Here is an 18,236-nt window from a genome sequence, read left to right on the forward strand (position 1 = left end):
AACACGGCCGTGAACACCAGCCCGTGTCCTTAACACGGCCAGGGACACGACCGTGTTTGAGGTGACAGGGGGTATTAATTAAAAGAACGAAGAGAGGAAAAAAAGGGAAGGCAGCTAGGGTTAGAACGTCCAAAACTCATCTTTTTCCCTGTCTAAGGGTTTCTGAGTTGAGACTAAGAGAAAAGGAGACTTGGATCAAGGTTTCACTTGGATTCTCTTCGAAGATCAAAGATTGGCGAGGATTGTCGATTGGTTTCAATCCGAGTAAGAGGAACAAGAATCGATCTAAAATTGGGCACGAGGAATTGGAGCTGTTCACTCTCATCCAAGGGTGTATTCAGGTTCCTCTACCTTTACTCATTTTTTGTAATTGAATTCTTATTGGTTGTGATTATGAACATGATTAGCTAAGCTTATTAACCCATTGGGGTTCTTTATCTAGGGATTTTTGTACTTCAATTTTGAATTGAATGTATTGATTGTCAATATTGGTTTGCAATGGAAGTATTTATTGATTTGTTCTTCATATCTTGTTGAATGATTTTTGAAATTTGAATGATCTTGAGAAAGACGTTTAGGTTTGGATTGTCCTTTGCAACCTAGAATTGAATTCACCTAGAGATAGGGTTTTCGTTCTACCGGATTGAGAATTAACAACTCTCAATAGTGTTAAATGGTACATAATGCTAATTTGGGTAATTAGAGTTAGGAAGAGATTTCAACCTAATTAATCTAAGTTAAGATGTTAGTGTCCTTGAGAAAGGCATTAATTGTGTAGAGACTTTCCCACGGAAATTGGATTCAATCAATCAATTCCACCCTTAGTTTCCATTCCTTAGAGACAAGAATTCCCAAAGGGTTATTCTTTTACTTGAATTAATCATTCCCTAGTATACGTAGTTCGACAATAATTAGAGTAGCTATTATTTAATTTAGAAATTATTCATCAACACCATTTATGTTCTGTGATTAGATAACAGAGAAGATTGAGTAGATTTAGGTTCACACGTTCTTTGGGGAATACGACACTTGGTACTCGCTGCTGTACTCCCGATAGGTACACTGCCTTAGGTCATAGTCTTGCTTGACTTAGCACACATCAAGTTTTTGGCGCCGTTGCCGGGGAACGGTTTCTGTGAACTAAATTGAAATTTTAATATTTGTTAGTCTAGTCATTTCTCTTTTTGTTCATAATTTATTTTCTGTGTATAGTTTTGTTCTTATCCCGTTTGTTGGTGTTGTTGTTCTTTATTGTGCTCAGGTAGTTTATGACCAGGAGCTCTAATCCTAATCTTACAGAGCCTTTATCTGAACCCGAGCGCTCTCTTAGATTGCTAAGGAGGCGTATGCAGGCAGTAGAGGAGGAGATTGAAGCAGAGATTCCTGTTCGTGAAACTAGTGAGATGGAGAACCACAATGCAAATGGAGGTAATGATGAAAGGACCATGTACGAGTTTGTTAGGCCCTCTCTAGCAGGGACGCAAACTGGGATAGTGAGACCTCCCGTGGCGGCCAATAAGTTTGAAATAAAGCCGAATGTAATCCAGATGATCCAGAATACGGTGCAATTTGGAGGATTGGTGAGCGAAGATCCGAACGAGCATATCGCCAACTTTTTGGAAATATGTGATACCTTTAAGATTAATGGAACAACTGATGATGCCATACAGTTGAGGCTGTTTCCTTTTTCCTTGAGGGATAGAGCGAAAAGATGGCTGCAGTCCTTGCCACCGAAAACGATCACTACCTGGACTTCTTTGGCTGAAAAGTTTTTGAATAAGTATTTTCCTCCTACTAAGACTGCTCAAATGCGAAATAACATATCTTCTTTTGTGCAGGGTGAAGGAGAATCGATGTACGATGCCTGGGAGCACTTCAAGGACTTGTTAAGGTGTTGCCCACACCATGGTCTTCCTCTCTGGATGCAAGTGCAGACATTCTATAGTGGCATGAATACAGCCACTAGACAAATGGTAGATGCAGCTGCAGGGGGAGCTATTAATAGTAAAACACTTGAGCAAGCCCAGGATTTGATAGAAGAGATGGCCACCAACACTTATCAGTGGCAAATTCCATGGGCTAGAGGTCCAAGGCCTGTTGTATATCGGGCTGAGGCAGATCCTACAGCAGCCTTGGCGGCACAAGTAGAGCTACTTTCCAAAAAGATAGAACAACTTCAGATGCCGGTCCAAGCAGTTCAGCCCGGATGTGAATTCTGTGGTGGACCGCATTACAGTGCCAATTGTAATGCGGGAGGTATGTTTGCATCTTCTATGCCTACTAATGTTTCTAACGTTGAGCATGTTGATTATGTAGGTAGGCAGCAGAATGATCCCTACAGCAATACATACAACCCAGGGTGGAGGAATCATCCTAATTTTGGATGGAGGAACTCCAATAACCAAGGTCCACTAGGATACCAGAGGTTGCATCAGCAGCAACCTATGCAATCTATTCCCCATCAACCAGGAGGTAGTCAAGAGAAGAAACCTAACTTGGAAGAGTTGATGATGAAGTTCATTGCAACTTTAGAGACCAGATTTTAGCAAACGGACACTGCCGTTTGGAATCAACAAGCTTCAATTCAGAACTTAGAAACTCAAATTGGGCAGTTGTCTAGGATGATGGCTGAGAGGAAGCCAGACATGCTTCCAAGTAACACAGAGTCTAATCCAATGGAGCATGCCAAAGCAATTACTTTGAGATCAGGTAAGGAACTTACTAGCTGATTTAAGCCTTTCGCTAATAATGATTCTAATGTGCAGGTGGATGAGTAGGAAAAGAAAGACAAGCCTGAAGAGAAAGAAAAGGGTGCAGTTGAAGAGAAGGAGGATTCGAAGAAGATTCCCTTGAGGCCATACCAACCTCCCATTCCATATCCTGCAAAACTCAAGCAGGATAAAGTTGATCAGCAATTTGGTAAATTTTTAGATCTTTTTAAATAATTGCGGATTAACTTACCGTTTGTTGAAGCTATTTCGCAGATGCCAAAGTATGCGAAGTTTTTAAAAGAAATCCTAAGCAATAAGAGGAAGTTAGAGGATTTGGGATTGGTGACCTTGAATGTAGAATGCTCAGCAGTGTTTCAGAGCAAGATTCCAGTCAAACGACGCGACCCAGGGAGTTTTACTATACCTTGTTTGATTGGAGATAAATTGAAATTGCTAGCATTAGCCGATTTGGGAGCTAGCATCAATTTGATGCCTAGTTCATTGTTTGAGGAGTTAGGACTAAGCACTTCTAAGCTAACTCCTACCAGGATGAGTATACAACTAGCGATGTAATCGCTAAGTACCCGAAAGGGATTATAGAAGATGTGCTAGTTAAAGTTAACAAATTTATATTTCCTGTGGATTTTGTTGTCATGGATATGAATGGTGAGAGTGATGTCCCATTGAACCTAGGTAGACCATTTTTAGCTACATCTAAAGCTTTGATAGATGTTAGTAGCGGAAAGCTGGAACTTAGGGTAGATGATGAGAGCATTACATTTGATTTGACTAAATCCTTGAGATACCCATATGAGCATGATGGTACTGTCTGTTCGATTGATTTTATCAATGATATTGTGGAATCTCAATTGTAGGAAATAATGATTGATGATCCTTTGCAAGTGGCAATGCAAGAAAATGAGGACAATTTATCCAATGAACAAGTGTTGGAGCAGCTAGAGCACTTATTAGCTGCTGATGTTGATGATGAAAAGACTAATGGTTTTGTTGATCTTGACAGGTCAGGAGTAAAGAAGCTGAAGCCTTCTTTGGAGGAGCCACTCGTTCTTGAATTGAAAGAGTTGCCAGCGCACTTAATATATGCCTATTTAGATGAAGCAAAGCACTTACCGGTTATTATTTCCGCTCATCTCACACCTGAGGAGAGGGAGATGGTGCTGTGCATTTTGAGAAGGTATGCAAAGGCATTTGCGTATAAGACAGCTGACATACCAGGAATAAACCCGAGTTACTACCTTTATAAGATTTTGATGGAGGATGAGTTCAAACCGATGGTGCAGCCACAAAGGCGGTTGAACCCTCATATGAAAGAGGTGGTTAAAAAAGAGGTAATTAAACTTCTTGATGCAGGTTTAATTTACCCTATTTCTGATAGTGCTTGGGTGAGTCCTGTGCAGGTGGTTCCTAAGAAAGGGGGCATGACGGTAGTGAAAAATGAAAAGGAGGAGCTGATCCCTACACGACCAGAATTCAGCGCTCGGGTTTGCATAGACTACCGACGCTTGAATGACGCAACCCGAAAGGACCACTTTCCCCTTCCTTTTATCGATCAAATGCTTGAGAGGCTTTCAGGCCATAAGTATTACTGTTTTCTTGACAATTTCCTGGTTATTTTCAGATTCCCATAGCACCAGAAGACCAAGAGAATACGACATTCACTTGTCCTTATGGCACATTTGCCTATAGGAGGATGCCGTTTGGCTTGTGTAATGCGCCTGCGACCTTTCAGCGGTGTATGATGGCCATTTTCCATAACATGATAGAGGAGTCGATGGAGGTCTTCATGGATGACTTCTCCGATTCTAGAACTCTTTTCCCATTGTTTGAAAAATTTGGAAAGGATGTTAGCTAGGTGTATTGAAGATAACCTGGTGTTGAATTGGGAAAAATGTCATTTTATGGTCCAAGAGGGTATAGTCTTAGGACATAAAGTGTCACATGCAGGGTTGGAAGTAGATAGAGCTAAAGTGGAAGTTATAAGTAAACTACCCCCCCTACTTTGGTTAGGGCTGTTAGAAGTTTCTTAGGGCATGCAGGGTTTTATAGAAGGTTCATTAAGGACTTTTCTAAGATCGCTAGGCCTTTAACTCAATTGCTAGTAAAAGATATACCTTTTGAATTTGATGATGATTGTTTAAGAGCTTTTGAGTTATTAAAGGAAAAACTAACCACGGCTCCCATCATGGTTTCTCCTGATTGGGAGCTGCCCTTTGAGCTTATGTGCGATGCTAGTGATTTTGCAGTTGGAGCTGTTTTAGGCCAGCGCAAGGAGAAGAAATTCCAACCTATTTACTATGCTAGCAAGACACTTACGGACGCCCAAGAACACTATACAACCACAGAGAAGGAGCTCCTAGCTGTCGTGTTCGCTTTTGACAAATTCCGTTCCTACCTTGTGCTGTTAAAGACAATTGTTTACATGGATCATTCTGCTTTAAGGTATTTATTTTCAAAGCATGATTCTAAGCCAAGATTGATTCGTTGGGTTCTTCTATTATAGGAACTTGACTTGGAAATTAAGGACAAACGAGGAGCTGAAAATCTTGCAGCATACCATCTTTCTCGATTAGAGAACCCACACTTGGAGGAGCTTAATGAGCAAGAGATCGATGACTTCTTTCTGGATGAGCACTTATGCTAAATGCAGGTGGCAAATGATATTCCTTGGTTTTCTGATTATGCAAATTATTTGGCTGCAAGGGTACTCCCAAAGGGTATGATGGGCCAGCAAAAGAAGAAATTCTTTGCTGACTTGAAGTATTACATTTGGGACGACCCCTTCTTGTTTAGAATTTGTGCAGATCACATTATCAGGAGGTGTGTATATGGGGAGGAGATCATTCAAATTCTCAAGCATTGTCATGAGGGACCGGTTGGTGGACACTAAGCCGCAAATCATACGGCCAGGAAGCTTATGGATGCTGGTTTTTATTGGCCGACTATCTTCCAGGATGCACGAGCTTATGTCCAGGTTTGTGATGCATGCCAACGGTCAGGTAATATTTCTGCCCGAGATGAAATGCCCCAACATAGTATACAAGTGTTGGAAATTTTTGATGTTTGGGGCATTGATTTTATGGGTCCTTTTCCTTCTTCGTATGGATGTAAGTATATAATGGTGGCTGTTGAATATTTTTCTAAATGGCCTGAGGCATAAGCCTTGCCTACTAATGATGCTAGGGTAGTTGTGAGGTTCCTTAAGAGATTATTCTCTAGGTTTGGAACACCTCGAGCATTAATTAGTGATAGGGGAACCCATTTCTGTAATTCTCAACTTGAGAAAGTCACGAAAGATATGGAGTATCTCAGTGATTCTCCACACCTTATCACCCACAAACGAGTGGGCAAGTAGAGGTTACTAATAGGGGACTCAAGCGTATTTTAGAGAAGACTGTAGGAGCCAGCAGGAAAGATTGGACTACAAAGCTAGATGATGCTTTATGGGCATTTAGAACTGCCTATAGGACTTCTACAGGGTTCACTCCCTTTAGGCTTGTGTATGGAAAAGGTTGTCATTTACCTGTGGAGCTAGAACATAAAGCATTATGGGCACTTAAATCATGTAACTTTGATTTGGATACCGCAGGTAGACAAAGGCAGTGGCAGATAAATGAGCTAGAGGAGTGGCGTCAACAAGCCTATGAAAATTCAACAATCTACAAGGCGAAGACCAAACAATGGCATGACAAGCGATTGAAAAATTGGAAGGAATTTAACGTAGGAGATAGTGTGTTATTATTTAACTCTCGTCTCCGTTTATTTCCAGGAAAGCTGAAGAGTCATTGGTCGGGGCCATTTACAGTGACACAAGTCTTCCTTTATGGTGCGGTTGAAGTGCATCATCCAGAAAAGGGAAATTTCAAGGTTAATGGGTAGAGGTTGAAGCATTACCTTGGAGGGTCACTGGATGTGGAGGAGCGGGTGAATTTGGTGCTCCATTTCTGATTCAAAGAAAAGAATAAAGTCTAGCTTATGACTTTAAAGAAGCTTGTTTCTTTTAATTTCATTTTAATTCTTTAGTTTTCGTTGTGAACTTAGTTTGATTAGATTTTACAGTTTATTTTTGGTAAGTTTTATTTATGTTGAGTGTATGAGTTGAGGACTTATTGGTTATGCAGGTGAGAAAGAGTGAGAAAGTGCTGGGAATCGCAACTTTTGCATTTTCTGGAGTTCAACACGGGTGTGTTAGAGACCGTGTTCGTTAACACGGTCCGTGTTCTAATTGAAGAAAATCAAATTAAGATGAACACGTTTATAGTAGGAAACACGGGCATTTATGCCCAACCGTGTCCACAACACGTTCCCGTGTCCAAGACCGTGTCCGAAACATGGGCATGTTCTCAGCAGTGGTAAGTCAGCACGTTTTAATTCGCTTAACACGGCCAGATATCCAGACCGTGTTCCTTAAAACGGCCCCTGTTGGTGAACACGGGCGTGTTCTGTACACTGCCTATATATACCACTTCATTTCAAAATCTCCGAAAATTTTATTCTCCTCTTAGTTTTAGCAATTCTCTCCTCTCTTACTCTCTTATTTCTTATTTCTCATCTCGAAGGCTTTGGATACTACGTTTGTCAAGTAAGTATCCTCCAACTTCATTTTCCATTATTTTATTTTGATATTAGTTCAAATTTATGTTTTCTTTGTGTTCGAATTTGTGTTTCAATTTTTTCTATCTTTTTTTAATTTATTTCCTTATTTTATTATATGGTGGATGCATTTACATTCATGTTTGTGCTTGATTTTCTTTTATTTTCTGTAATGTAGTTTATATACTTAACTTGCTTATATTTTCCATTTTTATTTTCCACCATTATTTATGATTGTGATTAATTCCTTATTTTTCTCTTTATTATTATTGTCGGCCATTAGCATGTTGGTTTGCATTGTGATAGATTATGGCGAAGTAAACTCCATATGGATGAATTGCAAATTTAATTGGTTAGCATTGCTTGGCAGTGTTGTGGATTAAATTTTCTTTGCAGGACATTGAGCAGTTTAATTTTATAGAGTTAAATCGTTTGGTTTGTTCATTTTATGCCGTTATGCTGCCAGAATTTTGTTGATCCTTAGTACTAAAAGTTTCCTTTTCAGGTACCATGTCCACCAAACAAGGATCATGAGTTTACAAGAGGAGGCGGACCGATGGTTCCTCTTCCTCGCGATCGTGAGGCGCTGCACCGACTAGTTCAGGCCAAATTAGACCACCGCAGCACCATCGATTCCTACTTTTCCAAGGGCAGCCCACCTTTGAGCAGAGATATCAATCGATGAGGCACAAAGATTTGGGAAAGGGGCGAGGATAGATCGGCCAAGATCGAGATCGGACTTGCAATCGCACCGATATCTCGAGACGCCCCCATTTCAACATTTTTTTGACATTGTTGAACCAACATATAGGGAGTTGACCGTGGAGTTTGCCAAGACTTTCTTTCCGCAAAGCCGCTATGGACTTCCAACAACCGGATGCGATCGATTTCGGACTAGCAAAGCAAACTTTCATGATGAGTGTCACAGTTTGGGGTACACTTAGGCTTGTGGACCGAGGAGGATGCAATGGAGAGGTTTATACCGCTGGTGTGTCATATCCGCAGATGTGGACCGAGATTTTGATGACACCGAGGGATATGGGGGGTACTTGCATGCATTGGCTAGGACCATCAACGGCAGAGGAGATAGCGATGGTGTAGTTACCCAGCCGGACTGTTTATACTTTACAAAGATGCACAAAGACCACCGACATGGGGTACTTATTGGCCGAGCGGATCAGTGCCTTCCGCAACAACTCAAAGAAGGTATTTTTCCTGTTTGGGACTTACATCACTCGACCGGCTAGGAGTTTTGGAGGAAGCAATACCACATTTGGTGGGGTGATGGAGACGTTGGGACTTCCCCAAATGGTTAGTATGGGGATGGTGACTCGTAGGTAGGGTCCGCTAGGACCAGAGTATAGACTGAGGAATGCTCTCTTGGCGACTCGAGAGGAGCGACCGCCCCACGAGCCCATGGTACAGGATGTCCCACCTTCTTCCGATATTCCGGAGTCTTCCTCCGCACTGCCTACTTCAGCCTCCTTCGGGTCTTCACTGTTTTAGGAGTCTCCCCAATTGAGTTTAGAGAGCTGCAGCTTAGAGTGCAGAGGTTGGCAGAGGAGCAGCAGCAACATTTCATTCGACAAGAGGCTTTTCAACAGGATCTTTTACAGCGTCAAGCTGAGGTTCAGAGCCAGATGAAGGCTCAGTTTGAGAGGCAGAGGGCTATGCTTCAGGCCCTGATTGAGCAGGGAGGTAGGTTAGAGGCCTCTATGGCCAATGACATGTTTGATGATATTTTTGCTACAGACTTTGCACCTGCCTGTCCACAGAGCCGAGTTCCAGAGCAGAGCCATTTTGACATCCCTCTAGCGGATGATCCAGCTGGCCCTCCCTCTCCGACTGAGCACCCTTCAACACAAATTTAACGAGCCTCATATTGATGCCGCTCACGATCCACCAGCTCCTACGATATACATGCCGATGCACCTCTTTTCACTCCTGGAGCCATAATCGTATGATAGTTTCTTTTTCCTTTTTCATTTCATATATTTTGTACACTGAGGACAGTGTGTCCTTCAAGTGTGGGGTGGTGATATCAATATATACTTGCTTTCATGTTCTATTATTTTGTATATGAAATTCAGATCCTTTTCTAGTGTATATATCGCATTTCATTTATTCCATCTCAGTTATTTGTTTATTCTTTGTGCAATTTTTTATAAAATTTTGAAAATTTTTCACTTTGTTTCGATGCTCTTACTGTTGACTTGCTTTTGAAATCCTGTTTATGTCCACGTGATCGGGTAAAACCGATAGTGTTAAGTCTTGCGAAAGAATGTAAGATATTTAGTTTGAGTTTTGCACTAAGTTGCTTTGGTTTATTTAATTCTGTTTTGATGATTTTTGTTTGGAACCTACTCAAAAAGCACACTTGTGAGATATTGAGCCTCAATTGTAAGCATACACTTTATATGCTTGTATTTATTTCTTGTTGAGAGTGTCGATTACTGTCTTTACCTTTAGAACTTGCTCGGTAATGCTTATGAGGGCCACAATGAGAGTTTAATACTTTGGTATGATAGAGGCACTTAGGTTTTTCATTCTAGCCAAATAGCCTTCATTTGTTTATTGATTCTGTAGATAACCCCTTCTTTCACCATTTCTTGTATCATATTCCATTACCACTTAGTTTTATTCTGCTTTGGGTTATGATTTTGCACATGAGTTATTTTATTGGGAATTTTTGTATTGGGAATAGCTTTGGAATCTTGTAGCAGCTTACTTCAATCCAAAAAAGAAATTCACTCTATTATGTGAATGTTCTTCCCTTATAAAAAAAAAGAAAAAAAAGAAGAAAGAAGAAAAATATAGAAATAGAAGAATAAGAGGGAAAGGTGATGAAAAGAAAGAAAGTAAGTGAGCTAAACATTTTGACTTGATTCTTATTTCCCACATTGGACTACTGTCATTGTTTATCCCTTATAATATTTGTGGCTTGTGTGCATGTCATGTATTTCATTGCAGAACACCATAGGTTCAACTCTGACTAAATTTACCTACCCCTACCTAATCCCCATTACAACCCTTATAAAGACCTCTTGACATGGTTGTTGACTCTCCATAAGTGGTAGGAGTAGGATTTAAGAGCAAGCATATAGTAAGTAAGGCAGTAGTTGATGCATTGAGCGATTAAACACTACCCCTTTAAACACTTTGAGTGATTTAGAGTGAATCTGGTGAGGAGTTGGTTCTAAATAATTTTGTTGAGATAGTATTTTGTGAATCAATAGCATCTTGGTTGTGATACTTGAATTGATTGCTTCGTTTCTTTCCCGTTTGACTTACACTTGTTAAGGATATGCGGAGCTTTCTAGTTTGTCCTGTCAGTTTAAGTGTTGTCTCTTAGTGGTTTATTTTCCTTATTTTACTTTTGATTGCTTGAGGACAAGCAATGAACTAAGTGTGGGGTTATTTGATGTGCGTAAAATACACACATCTAAATGGGATTTTTAAGATCAATTTTATGGATATTTGGATGTGAATCGGTAACAACACTCACCCTATGCGTATGTTTGTGTGCATTAGGTTCAAAAGAAGTCAAAGAATGAAAAAGGAAAGAATTGGAGCATAATTGGACGTCAAAGCTGCCAAAACGAGCTAAGTACAAGCATGAGGAAGCTGAACGTGGCTGTGTTGGTCTCAACACTGGCCGTGTTCTCAGTACGGTCACAAACATAGGACGTGTTACCAACACGGGACCCAACACGGCCGTGTTGGTCATCAAAGAAGAAGTAGATCTTATGGAGCACGACCACAAAGAGTAACACGGCCATGAACACAGCCCGTGTCCTTAACACGGCTAGGGACACGGCCGTGTTTGAGGCGACAGGGGGTATTAATTAAAAGAATGAAGAGAGGAAAAAAAGGGAAGGCAACTAGGGTTAGAACGTCCAAAACTCATCTTTTTCCCTGTCTAAGGGTTTTCTGAGTTGAAACTAAGAGAAAAGGAGACTTGGATCAAGGTTTCACTTGGATTCTCTTCGAAGATCAAAGATTGGCGAGGATTGTCGATTGGTTTCAATCCGAGTAAGAGGAACAAGAATCGATCCAAAATTGGGCACGAGGAATTGGAGCTGTTCACTCTCATCCAAGGGTGTATTCGGGTACCTCTACCTTTACTCATTTTTTGTAATTGAATTCTTATTGGTTGTGATTATGAACATGATTAGCTAAGCTTATTAACCCATTGGGGTTCTTTATCTAGGGATTTTTGTACTTCAATTTTGAATTGAATGTATTGATTGTCAATATTGGTTTGCAATGGAAGTATTTATTGATTTGTTCTTCATATCTTGTTGAATGATTTTTGAAATTTGAATGATCTTGAGAAATACGTTTAGGTTTGGATTGTCCTTTGCAACCTAGAATTGAATTCACCTAGAGATAGGGTTTTCGTTCTCTGGGATTGAGAATTAACAACTCTCAATAGTGTTAAATGGTACATAATGCTAATTTGGGTAATTAGAGTTAGGAAGAGATTTCAACCTAATTAATCTAAGTTAAGATGTTAGTGTCCTTGAGAAAGGCATTAATTGTGTAGAGACTTTCCCACGGAAATTGGATTCAATCAATCAATTCCACCTTTAGTTTCCATTCCTTAGAGACAAGAATTCCCAAAGGGTTATTCTTTTACTTGAATTAATCATTCCCTAGTATACGTAGTTCGACAACAATTAGAGTAGCTATTATTTAATTTAGAAATTATTCATCAACACCATTTATGTTCTGTGATTAGATAACAGAGAAGATTGAGTAGATTTAGGTTCACACGTTCTTTGGGGAATACGACACTGGTACTCGTCATTAGCTGTACTCCACTGATAGGTACACTGCCTTAGGTCATAGTCTTGCTTGACTTAGCACACATCAATATTTATGAATCTGAAAAAATAACCCCGTAAAAGTAGTGTAATTGCGAGTTTGAGAAAACAACTTCGTAAAAGGGGTAAATTTTTTAATATGAGAAAACAACCACGTAAGAGGAGTATATATATAAATATTAGAGAAAAATCCCGTAATGCGGGGATATTTATCAATCGAAAAAAATAACCCCTTAATTTTGGTATATTTGTGAGTATGAGCAAACAACCCCTTAAATGGGTTAATTTTATAATATGAGAAAATAACCTTGTAAAAGGGGTATATTTGTCAATATAAGAAAATAACCCCGTAAAACATATATATTTATAAATTTGAGAAAATAACCCAATAATAGTGCTAATAATTTAATATGAGAAAATGACCCCGTAAAAATGGTATATTTATCAATATAAGAAAATAACCCCGTAGAACATGTATATTTATGAATCTAAAAAAACAACTCCGTAAAAGTAGTGTAATTGCGAGTCTAAGAAAAAAGCCTCATAGAACGGGCAAATTTTTTAATATGAGAAAACAACCCCATAATATGGGGATATTTATAGATCGGAGAAATAACCTCGTAATTTTGGTATATTTGTAAGCATGAGAAAACAACACCTTAAATGGGTTAATTTTATAGTATGAGAAAATAACCCCGTAAAACGTGTATATTTATGAATTTGACAAAATAACTGTAACACCCGAAATTTTTATATATTTAATAATGAGTTTTTATTTAAGTTAATTTTAACTTTATTTTTATTCGGTTTAATTGGAATGATTTAAATACAAATTTTGAATTTTTATGTTAGACAAACAAATGAGTTATTTTCCATATCCAATTAGTTTGATTTTTAAGGAGTTAATTAAATAAATTATTTGAGGAATAAATTATATTTCTATTTGGTTATTCAAAATTTTCCCAAATGTATATATATATAAATAAAATTATATATTAGAAAATTATGATAGAAATTGTAAGGGATGTTTTTATAAAATAATTTTGAGAAAATTGGTATTATAATTGATTAGTAGTATTAAATTTTGAGTTGGAAATTGATTATTTAATTTAATTGTGTGTAGGATTTAATTGGAGGATTATTTTGGAATAAGGATTAAAAGTATAATTTTATTTTTGTGAGGGTTTAATAGAAATTTGTGAGTTTGGTATTTTCGTAAATAAATATGTCGGTCAGGGGTATTTGTGTAATTGTGTATTTTCAATAATTCGGTTTTGCCCCAAAATTAATTAGTTAAGGGCTTAATTGAAAGGATAAAGGAAAGTTTAGGGGTTAAATTGAAATTCTGCAGGATGAGATTGTAAGTAATTAAGGAAGTTGAGGGACCAAATTGTAATAAGGAAAAGTTCGGGGGCCTAATGTCGATATTGAAAGGAATGGGATCAGGGAGAGAGGAAGTAGATCGGGAGAGAGAGAGAGAGAGGGTGATGGTCGAAGAAGAAGAAGAGGAAGGGTGGCGGCTTTTGTGTCGGCCGAGCAAAGAGCAGCGTCTGGCGGCAATGGAATCGCGAGTAGGAGCGGGGAGGCCGCTCCTACTGCCGAAGTTGGCGGTACCGAGTCAGTGGCGATCGGCTCCTCTCGACAAGGGCTCTCTTTTAGCGTGGCGCACGGGGTGGCCGGAGTTGCAAGATCCGGCAAAGTGAAATTTAGAGTGGCGTTTTATTTTCCGTGAGCTCCGTGAGGATAGCATTTTTCGACACGAATTGCATGTTGCCTTACCCTAGACAATGATATTTATTAAATGTGATGATTGCGTCTTGGGAAATGTGGTTTTCGTAGAACATGCCGCCTGGTGGGTTGCATTAGGACCTCGTGCGCACCGGTAATGATAATGGATATAAGATTATTATGGATTTGTTTGCCCTGATCGAGCATTACTCTCTGGGCTGAGTTCAGTTGATTGCCGGAGTTAAGGTCCCTGATCGAGCAACGCTCTCTGGGCGCCGGCTTATTTGGAATTCAAGTGTTCGAGCTGGAGGTAAGGACCCTGATCGAGCTTGCTCTCTGGGCGCCAGACCTGTTGGATTAAGAGAGCCGAAAGGCAACTAGAATTTGGGGTTAGGGTTCTACTGAGCCACTCGTCCCGTAAAAATAAAAATATATTTTATCTATTTATTTATTTGGTATGATTATAATATGAGTTGTATTTACGTGCATGGTTTGATATACTGATTCGAACGATTAATATTTTCTGTGAAGATTGCAATAGTCTCTAGATTATTTGATTTTAACTCACTCTCGAGACTGACAGTCTCAATTTATTTTTTTTTCAGATGCGTGACTGTTAGTCTTCCCGCGACTCTTATTCAGTAACCCGACTCCTTCATCATCGGGTGATGTATTTGATTTGGTATGTAAATTGGTAAATCTTAGATTCTCTGCAGTAGTAATAGTAGATGTATCAGTTGTAAATTTTATGAGTTTCGGGTCTCGCCTAATTTTTTTGGCAGACCGAAGTATTTATGTAGAATGTAACTATTAAGATAATTTATGGCTTTAATAATATTAATTTGAGATGAGATTTGATTAAGTTAGTGAGTTTCACGCTTACTACGGGATTCGGTGGCCTTAAGCCTACCCATTCCCTAGTGCCGGTCACGGGTCCACGGGTGGGGTCGTGACAATAACCCTGTAAAAGTAGTGTAATTGCGAGACTGAGAAAACAGCCTCGTAGAAGGGGTAAATTTTCTAATATGAGAAAATAACCCCGTAAGACGGGGATTTTTATCAATCGGAGAAAATAACCCCGTAATTTTGGTATATTTGTGAGTATGAGAAATCAACCTCTTAAATAGGTTAATTTTATAATATGAGAAAATAACACCATAAAGTAGTGTAATTGTGAGTCTGAAAAAATAGCCTCGTAGAAGGGGTAAATTTTTTAATATGAGAAAATAACCCCGTAATACGGAAAAATTTATCAATCGAAGAAAATAGCCTCGTAATTTTGGTATATTTGTGAATATGAGAAAACAACTCTTTAAATGGGTTAATTTTATAATATGAGAAAAGAACCCCGTAAAATGTGTATACTTATGAATATGACAAAATAACCCCGTAAAAGTAGTGTAATTGCAAGTTTGAGAAAACAGCCTCGTAGAATGGGTAAATTTTTTAATATGAGAAAATAACCCCACAATACAGGGATATTTATCAAACGGAGAAAATAACCCCGTAATTTTGGTATATTTGTGAGTATGAGAAAACAAGCCCTTAAATGGGTTAATTTTATAATATGAGAAAAGAACCCCGTAAAACATGTATATGAATCTGACAAAATAACCCCGTAAAAGTAGTGTAATTGCGAGCTTGAGAAAACAGCCTCGTAGAAGTGGTGAATTTTTTAATATGAGAAAACAACCCTCAGAATACGGGATATTTATCAATCCGAAAAATAACCCAGTAAGTTTAGTATATTTGTCAGTACGAGAACACAACCCCTTAAATGGGTTTATTTTATAATATGAGAAAATAACCCCGTAAAACATGTATATTTATGAATCTGACAAAATAACCCCGTAAAAGTAGTGTAATTGCGAGCTTGAGAAAACAGCCTCGTAGAAGTGGTGAATTTTTTAATATGAGAAAACAACCCCGTAATACGGGGATATTTATCAATCCGAAAAATAACCCAGTAAGTTTAGTATATTTGTCAGTACGAGAACACAACCCCTTAAATGGGTTTATTTTATAATATGAGAAAATAACCCCATAAAAACGTGTGTATTTATAAATTTGAGAAAACAACCCCATAAAAGTAGTGTAATTGCGAGTCTAAGCGAGAAGCCTCGTAGAATGTATAAATTTTTTAATATGAGAAAACAACCCCGTAATAAGGGGATATTTATCAATCGGAAAAAATAACCCCGTAATAAGGGGATATTTATGAGTATGAGAAAACAATCCCTTAAATGGGTTAATTTTATAATATGAGAAACCAACCCCATAAAACATGTATATTTATTTAGCTGACAAAATAAACCCGTAAAAGTAGTATAATTGCGAGTATGAGAAAACAGCCTCGTAGAAGGGGCAAATTTTTTAATATGAGAAAATAACCTTGTAATACGGGGATATTTATCAATAGGAGAAAATAACCCCCGTAATTTTGGTACATTTGTGAGTATGAGAAAACAACCCCTTAAATGGATTAATTTTATAATATTAGAAAATAACCCCATAAAACGTGAATATTTATGAATATGACAAAATAACCCCGTAAAAGTAGTGTAATTGCGAGTCTGAGAAAACAACTTCGTAGAAGGGGTAAATATTTTAATATGAGAAAACAACCCCATACTACGGGGATATTTATCAATCGGAAAAAATAACCCTGTAATTTTGGTATATTTGTGAGTATGAGAAAAAAACCTCTTAAATGGGTTAATTTTATAATATGAGAAAACAACCCCGTGAAAGGGGTATATTTATAAATATAAGAAAATAACCCCGTAAAAACGTGTATATTTATGCATTTGAGGATACAAGTCCATAATAGTAGTAATAATTTAATATGAGAAAACGACCCATAAAAGTGGTATATTTATCAGTATATGAAAATTACCCTGTATAACTTGTGTATTTATGAATTTGAGAAAACAACCCCGTAAGTGGGGTATGTTTCTAAATATTAGAGAACAACCCTGTAAAATGGGGATATTTATCAATTGGAGAAAATAACCCCGTAATTTTGGTATATTTATAAGTATGAGAAAACAACCCCTTAAATGGGTTAATTTTATAATATGAGAAAATAACCCCGTAAATGGGGTATATTTGTAGATATAGAAAATAATCCCATGTAAACGTATATATTTATGCATTTGAGGATACAACTCCATAATAGTAGTAATAATTTAATATGAGAAACGACCCCGTAAAAGTGGTATCTTTATTAATATAAGAAAATAACCCCGTAAAACGTGTAGATCTATGAATATGAGAAAACAACCCCGTGAAAGTAGTATAATTGTGAGCCTGAGAAAACAGCATCGTAGAAATGGTAAATTTTTTAATATGAGAAAACAACCCGTAAGAGGGGTATATTTTTAAATATTGGAGAACAACCCCGTAATATGGGGATATTTATCAATCAAAGATAATAACCCCGTAAATTTAGTATATTTGTGAGTATGAGAAAACAACCTCTTAAATGGGTTAATTTTGTAATATGAGAAACAACCCCGTAAAAGGGGTATATTTATCGATATAAGAAAATAACCTCGTAAAACGTGTATATTTATGAATTTGACAAAATAACTTCATAATAGTGGCAATAATTTAATATGAGAAAACTACCTTGTAAAAGTGGTATATTTATCAATATAAGAAAATAACCTCCGTAAAACGTGTATATTTATGAATCTAAGAAAACAACCCCGTAAAAGTAGGGTAATTACGAGTCTGAGAAAACAACCTCGTAGACGGAGTAAATGTTTTAATATGAGAAAACAACCGTGGAATAGAGGGATATTTATCAATCGGAGAAAATAACCCCGTAATTTTGGTATATTTGTAAGTTTGAGAAAACAACCTCTTAAATATGTTAATTTTATAATATGAGAAAACAACCCCGTAAAAGGGGTATATTTGTTAATATAAGAAAATAACCTCGTAAAATGTGTATATTTATGAATTTGACAAAACAACCCCATAATAGTGGTACTAATTTAATATGAGAAAACGACCCCGTAAAAGTGGTATATTTATCAATATAAGAAAATAACTCCGTAAAACGTGTATGAGAAAACAACCCCGTAAAAGTAGGATAATTGTGAGATTGAGAAAACTGCCTCGTAGAAGGGGTAAATTCTATAATATGAAAAAACAACTCCATAATACGAGGATATTTATCAATCGGAGAAAATATCCCCGTAAGTTTAGTGTATTTGTGAGTATGAGAAATCAGCCTCTTAAATAGGTTAATTTTATAATATGAGAAAATAACACCATAAAAGTAGTGTAATTGTGAGGTTGAAAAAATAGCCTCGTAGAAGGGGTAAATTTTTTAATATGAGAAAATAACCCC

At 37.7% G+C, this 18,236-nt stretch overlaps 1 non-coding gene across 1 annotated transcript; it reads right to left on the reverse strand.

Annotated features, from left to right (window-relative positions):
• Positions 1–1,806: 1,806 nt before the first annotated feature.
• On the reverse strand, positions 1,807–1,912 carry LOC112533832. The gene has a single exon (XR_003078187.1). It is a non-coding gene; the product is annotated as a small nucleolar RNA R71 (small nucleolar RNA).
• Between the last annotated feature and the right edge of the window lie 16,324 nt (positions 1,913–18,236).

Source organism: Ricinus communis, chromosome 6, assembly GCF_019578655.1.
Source record: "Ricinus communis isolate WT05 ecotype wild-type chromosome 6, ASM1957865v1, whole genome shotgun sequence".
NCBI lineage: Eukaryota > Viridiplantae > Streptophyta > Magnoliopsida > Malpighiales > Euphorbiaceae > Ricinus > Ricinus communis.